Genomic DNA, 7,500 nt, shown 5'->3' on the forward strand with positions numbered 1-7,500 from the left:
TCACAGCTGAACGCAACGGACAGTGCTGTAAAAAGCAGAGGTCCAGCACTAATCCACTGAACCGCAGAACCCTGTTTTCGTTCCACGCCACTGGGCCAGGTTCTGAGTTCACACTGGTTCTAGGGTGCAGACAGACAGACAACCTTGGTTTGTTGCATTTCTCTTTTTTTTTTCTCTCCTCTCCTCTCCTCCCCCTCTCCGCTCATCCTCGCTGGCGCGCCATAATTGGAAATCAGATGGCATGGGTAAGGGGGGCCGGGCCAGGCCTCTGCAAGTGTCAGAGAGAGAGAGCGAGACAAGACAAACAAGCGCTATAAAAGAGTTGCACACATCTGCGCTGTGATTTTAAAAGCCGGTAAATAGCACTGTGGGATGGCGAGGAGCAAACACACAGGATTCTTAAATTGTTAGGTCACTGGTTTTTATGTGTGCTGTGAAGATTACAGGATGGCGGAGAACCGTATAATCTTTCAAATGACTGCATCTGCCTGGTCGGCTGGACTTGTTCTTCTGCTTAGACCAGGTCCCTGATCACACACAGCCACTGCACATGGAGAGGCACACTTTGATTGAAGAAGAGACTTTGTTTCACAGAACACAGTGGAGGTGTGTGAGGAGTGGGAGAGTCAGTGTCAAATGCATTGCACTTTACACTGCACAGTTGTTTCTTCCCCCGAGTTGTACACTTGGGATGTCACAACACATAAAGTCTATAATCAAAGTCTCATTATACACATGAAGTCTATAATCAAATCAAGTCTTTCCCAGGTACTAATCTATTGTTTTTACAGTCTTTCACTTATCTGACCGGTTTTAATTCCTAACTTACATATTCAATATTGTGTATTCATGGTTTTCTTTTACATTTTTTCCAGTTTCAAGGCATTGTTGCCATCTCTTTCCATCTCTATTCTTTCTCTCTATTTGTGTCAATCCATTCATAATGCATGGAGGGGGATTCAGGCTTACCTCCTGGGATATCTGTGGCTGGTGTTAATATAACAGCATCTCAATTGTTACTTTTTAGTGTTGTGACATTCATTCCAAATATGAAGGCTGACATTAGTCATCTTCTAAAATGGAGCCTACCAAAATACATATCTATATGCTGGTCAGCGAGAGCCACAGCTATTTCTCCCTCTCTCCCTCTCTCTCTCTCTTTCTCTCTCGCCTGCACATTCACACACAAGATCAGCCAGACAGTGGTGGCCTGGCAATGGTTCAAATCGGTCTCAAACCGTGCCTCCGCACTAAACAGCTGGACTGGACTGGACTGTGTAGAGCTGCATCCGCAAATGCACATACCACAGCACATTGCCCCAGAGTGGATGTCTGAAGTCCAGTCATTTTTACACAGAGAGGTGAAAGGTCACCATAACAAAAGTGAGAGGTACTTGGAGATACATGCAGCCAATGAAAGGGGTCGCAGTGAAACAGACAGAGAAAGTTAAGGGGGAGACAGAGGCAGGAGCGAGGTGTGTGACCTCTGCTCGCACTCAAACCCAAGCCACTGCGGACACAAAATGAGTGACTGAACTCGATAGGCTGTGAGGAGCCGGCACTGAAGAATGACAGAAAAGGGAGTAGGCACGGCAGCATGGTCTCCAGGTGGACGTCATGCTATCGAGTGAGACCAAAAAGATACATTTATCACCTAAAGCCACATAACTAGACTTGTTTACTTTTATTCCTGATGTAGGTTATAAAGCATTTGACCAATTCATGGATTAGTCTGAGATTATGACATTTATGGCATCAAAAAGAGTGCAGTCTATGACACTAATCAGTTAACTGTAGCAGCAATGTCCTAATGTGACATTCTGGAATTTTCCTGACATTCTCCCTATTCCTGGACATGGGGTCCATCACTTCTCACTTCTAGTCAGACAGGCTCCTAATGAGCAGAGCGACCCCTTGCACTCTTCCTGACATGGGCATTGGTGGAGGGCCGTTAAGTCTCAATTTTCCAATAAAAATAATGGTCTGTGTAAGTGATTAGTCATGACTTACGGTCAGGAGCCATTGGCCAAAATGGTGGGATGTTACTGTTCTCTCTACTGCCTCCACACACACAACTCGCTCTCTCTCTCAGACTCACACACACACACACACACACACACACACACACACACACACACACTTTGTCTGTGTGTGTGTCCGTGTGTGTGTCCGTGTCTGTGTGTGTGTCCGTGTGTGTGTCCGTGTCCATGTGTGTGTCCGTGTGTGTGTGTGTGTGTGTGTGTGTGTGTGTGTGTGTGTGTGTGTGTGTGTGTGTGTGTGTGTGTGTGTGTGTGTGTGTGTGCGTGCGTGCTGTGGGCACTCTTGTAAGGTTAAGTATGGAGACTGAACTGGCACCGGGCGCCTATGGGAAGCAGGCCTTGGCCTGAAAGGATGTCAGACAGGTACATAAAGGGTCCTGCTGAGGTTTTCAGCCGCTAAAACAAACAGACACAGCACAGCACCCGCAGCACGTCAACCAATTTAAGCTTCCAGCACTCCCGAACCACACACACACACACACACACACACACACACACACACACACGGAAAAAAGAGGGAAGGGCATGAAAAAAAAAAGCTTATAAGGAATGCGAGAGCCTGGACAAAGGGAACTTTAAATGCCACACGCGTTCTCTCAAAAACAATGACATAGCAATTTGTATAACACAACTAGGGCCAAATTCAGACATTTAACCCCCTCTTTCAGAGAGGAATGCCTGGAATTCCAGGGAGGGGAATTGTGTGAATCTTTGATGGGCTTTCTCTGCGGCTGTTTATCCGCGAGGGGTGGCCCGCTGAAAAGTTGGGGGTGTTGCCAAAAGTGCTACCTTTGTGGGACTGCTCTCTATGGGTGATCATGGGCTTTTGTGCTACCAAGAAGCAAAAGACAAAGAAGTCATTGCTGGGCCAAAGGAAAACACAAATGCTTTAAAATCAAATTAAAAGCCCCGAAAGTGGGTGAATGGCTACATTTTCTCTCTCCCTCTCTCACCCCTGGCAGCTCACACAGGAGACAAGAGGTGACAATTAGAGGGGTCAATGTAAAGCAACACACTCTGGTTTTTAATCAAACACTGAAAGAGAGATGCTTTGTCTCCCTAATAATTCATGACCTCTAATGGTCAATTGCAGCTACTGTTTGGGCAACCAATAAAGAATGAATCAATGGATTCATTTGAGTGAACTGAATTGAATTTGAGTGGTGAAGTGAGTAAACTGAAAATGATTGGGTAAAAAAAAAAAGAAAGAAAGAAAGAAAGAAATTCAGCCATTCTATTCGGGACCAGAGCCACAGGATTGAAGGGATCAAGCAGGCCGCCCCAGACTAGCTGCGTCCCGTCTAATCTTTATTGCTGCGTATCCGTCATGCTTGGGTGGCTTTTGTGATGCAGCTGTTTTGACAGGCGAGATTCTGGTGGTTTTGCAGGTGATGTCTCCTGGTCTCCGAGTACCCTCACCGTGGTTACAGTTTCATCCCGGACAACAATGCTGGGGAGCGTGTAGAGCTGACAGAAAATATGCTCCTCTCTCTCTCTCTCCCTCCCTCTCTCCATTTCTCCCTCTTTCCCATTCATGTCTTCTCTGCAAATCCCTCTCTCTCTCCCTCATACCTGCTCACTGCAGCTGCTAAAGAGGAACAGTGGGAAATGAGGGTGAGAGTATTCCTGGCATACTGCCGTACCCCCCCCCCCCCCCCTTAACCCCCTGCCACCACCTCAACCCCCCCAATCCGTCAATCCCATAACATCTGCACCAACCCCTCCCCATCCACACGCCACCTTCAAAAGCCCAGGCCCAATCTTTCAGCCAACATGTTAGACGAACTGTCAGCGCTCCTTGTCGGGATCCTCAGAAGGGCTACCCAAAGCAAACGAGCAGACAATGGGCAGGGAAATGTTCTCTTTCCCCACTGTAATTGCACAGCAAACAAACGGTGGCGATCAGTACTAGCGATGGCTTTAAAACGAGCTGCTTGCTCTCATGTGATGTAACAGTGACACAAACCTCTCTCGGGTGTACCGCTGGGCGGATAAGATGATATACGAGTCAATAGATGAACTTTTGAGGGGGCTTAGGCGATATCTTAACTCACAGAGCCACTCCAGATAGAGACAGGGGGAAAAAAAGCCCTGAAAATCGCAGAGAGCTTTTGTTGTTTGTGTCTGGGGCACAACATGGAAGCCTCTAAGAGCATTTTTCGGAAACCTCTGGAATGGCGTCCGTTCATCGTCACCGTTGCCTCTGAATTTACGAGCGCATTGTTGGAGAGGGAAAAGGGGTACTTAAAGCGCACGGCGACATTTCATTTGAGGGCAGACTGTCCCTGAGCACAAACGTCACTCAAGGCCAACAAATTCATCACCAACACGCCACGACTAACGAGAGAGAGAGAGAGAGAGAGAGAGAGGGAGAGAGAGAGAATAAGAGGGTGGAAGAAAGAGAGGAGGGAAAAGAAAAGCGAGTCAAAACTGTGGAAAATGTACTTGAGAAAATGTACTTGGGTAGTGACTCGTGTTTCATCATGTTTGCGTGCTATTGTTTGCGCTCGTCCGGTAGCGCACGCTGCCTATACACATCCGACAGGGGGAATAAACTAACCCTGAAGTTTGCTTCACTTTCGCACCGCCTAATTATACACATAAAGCAAAAACACACACTCTGCAGTGGGAGAAGCACGCATGCTTATCTCGGCCTCCTCATCGCACAGAAAAACTGCCTGAAAAACAGCCACAGCCGGAGCATCAGAGCCATAATGGTGTTTGTGTTTGTGCGATGGCGGCACTGATGTCTGGCCTGCTATCAAAGGCCGCCGGGCTAATGCACCATCTCAGCCGGGGGTGCTGCAGGTCGCCGGCGAGAGGTGATGGTGGTGGTCTGTCTGGGAGCAGCTTAAGAGGGCGAGAGAAGGGGGGAAGACACACGTAATCATCGCTCCATCGCTCCTGCCTCTTCTCCTTCCTCTCCTTCTTCCCTCGCTCCCTCTAAGCTCATCAGTTATTTTTTGTTTTGTTTTGGGTCCCTCCTTGCCCCCTTCTGGTCCTGGCCTACAGTTCCCAGAACCCCTCCCCGCCCCTCCACAAGGGGCCTTTGTTCACCTCACAAGGTAGACCTGATTAGCAGACAGGAACACTAAATGGGAAGATGTGTCTGACCCCTGCAAAGGACAAGAGAGAGGGGAGAAACAAGGAAAAAAGAGAGGGGGAGGGAAAGAGAAAGAGAGAGAGAGAGAGAGAGAGAGAGAGACATAGTAATAGGGAGAGGCAGAGAGAAACAATGTCCCTGATTGCTAGTGAGGCCTTACCTCAGAAACCTCGAGAGTGGAGAGAAAAAGTATGGTCATACCGCTCAGAACTATGCTGTGTGTATGAGCTTATCCTGTCTTCCCAATGGCACATTTGTTTCAGTGATCAGCATTATCTTATTTTCCACCGATGTAAAAAACCTTTCTATTTGGAGAGCCTCGGATTTTTTTCCCCATCGAAATGTATTTGTGTGTCGGTCAGAACGGGGGGGGGGGGGGGGGGTTGGGGGTCAGTGTGGCTGACAAAAGGCTTGACAAATGACCGCAGACACAAACGTGTGAGACTGCACCGTGGCTGCTGCTGCCTCTGTCAGCCTAATTGGTGCCAAGGCTGTGAGAGTGATTGTGGGAGTCTGCACAGAAGAAGAGAAAGACAGAGGAGGGAAGACACAGAGAGAGAGAAAGAAAGGGAGAGAGAGAGAGAGAGAGAGAGAGAGAGAGAGAGCGAGAGCAAGAAAAGAATAGCAAAGGAACAGAAAAAGAGTGAGAACAAGAGGGAAAGAGTGATCCCCCGAGTATTAAAAAGCAGGTGAAAGAGAGAGAGAGAGAGAGAGAGAGACACAGTCGCGCTTAGAGGCCTGTGGTCCCGGCTCCACTGTAAGCGCATCTGCCGGAGCAGCACCCTTTCAGACGAGCTGTCAGTCATTCTGTCAGCAGCTATCTGAGCTCCACAGATCAAAACTCAGAGCTCCATCTGTCCATGCCCCTAATCCTGCCCCCCCCCCCCCACCCCCTTTACCCTCTCAGCTCACCTCTGCTGGCGGGAAAACCATTATTCCCAAGTGGAAAAGCGGGAGCAGAAGAGATGCCAGGAGAAGTGGGCAGCGCTGGTGGTAGGTTTGGATGGGTCTACAGGGCTCAGGTTTCCTACGCACCCACAGGCCAGTGGGTCAGGATTAGAACCTGGCCAGACACAGGCTAGATCAAGGGAGCGTTTGTGGTGAGTCTGAGTTAGCTAGTGAGTCATTGTAGTATTTTAGTGCCGGGTACCATCCATTTAAGTGTTTCTTAGTTCCTTCCTCCTTTGTTTAGTTTTCTCCTCATCCTGTCTTTTTGCGACAGGTGAGGTGTTGAAGTGAGTCACATTGAGAAGGTGTGTGTGTGTGTGTGTGTGTGTGCGTGCGTGTGTGCGTGTGTGCGAGTGTGTGAGTGAGTGTGAGTGAGTGTGAGTGTGTGAGTGCGTGTGTGTGTGAGTGTGTGAGTGAGTGTGTGTGTGTGTGTGTTTGTTGGAGGGGGTGGGGGAGTTGGGTGAACAGAAGCAAGTCAGGTTGGATCAGGTTAAAGTCTCATGCTTTCACGACAGGAATTCTCAAGCCTCCTTTGAACTTCCCAAAGTGCACATTTTCTGGTTCTGGAGGGATAATGGAACAACAGCTGCCATTATATCCATTTAAAAAAAAAAGAAAAAAGAAAGAAGTTTCTACTTTCACTCCCGTGATCAATTATGCTGACAAACGCCAAAGAATCCCGCGACTTCCAAAAAACATCTAGCCAACGGTGTCGGAGAGGGTAACGTTAAAGAGTTGTTTTGTGAGTGAAACTTCACAAAAAGGTAGAATGGCGGAAAAGCACTCAAGACATCCCAGATTGTGTTACAGACCTTTTCCCAGAACTGACATGTCCTTTCTCTCTCAATGAGACCAAGTCCTAGCAAGCCTGACAAAGGGTGTACCACACCAAGTCACTGATGATGAACTGGCAAATCTTTAGTTTAACTGAGTTATCTGGTTTGATTCACTAGGTGTCTGTGTCATATAAGGTGTGCGATATGCAGTATTAAAAATGTATTCTTTATAAGATTACAATGTTCTTGTTATATTGTAAACTGTAAACAAATGTTGAACCTAAAGGCAGTATGTCTCCTTTTGGTCATATTCATTGATTCCTGACTGAAGCCAGGGATCAGAACAACCTTGAGTAAATTATATGATATATCCATGTGCAAGTTCATTGGGAAGGCTGGCATCCTTAAGTATTACAGGTTGGCACACACGGACACGGATCATGAATGCCACACCGGTCGGCACACACACGGACGCTGATCATGAATGCCAAACAGGTCGGCACACACGGACACTGATCATTAATGCCATACCGGTCGGCACACACACGGACACTGATCACGATTGCCATACCGGTCGGCACACACGGACACTGATCACGAATGCCATTCTCAAAGTTGAGTCCTGCTTTGATTA

General features: G+C 47.8%; 1 protein-coding gene across 2 annotated transcripts in view; it reads right to left on the bottom strand.

Moving 5' to 3' along the window:
* The window catches only part of fbxw4 (F-box and WD repeat domain containing 4), a 34,726-nt gene that overhangs the window by 6,940 nt on the left and 20,286 nt on the right, over nucleotides 1–7,500 (bottom strand). The gene's annotated exons all lie outside the window — the stretch shown is intronic.

The sequence above is a fragment of the Clupea harengus genome, chromosome 13 (assembly GCF_900700415.2).
Source record: "Clupea harengus chromosome 13, Ch_v2.0.2, whole genome shotgun sequence".
NCBI lineage: Eukaryota > Metazoa > Chordata > Actinopteri > Clupeiformes > Clupeidae > Clupea > Clupea harengus.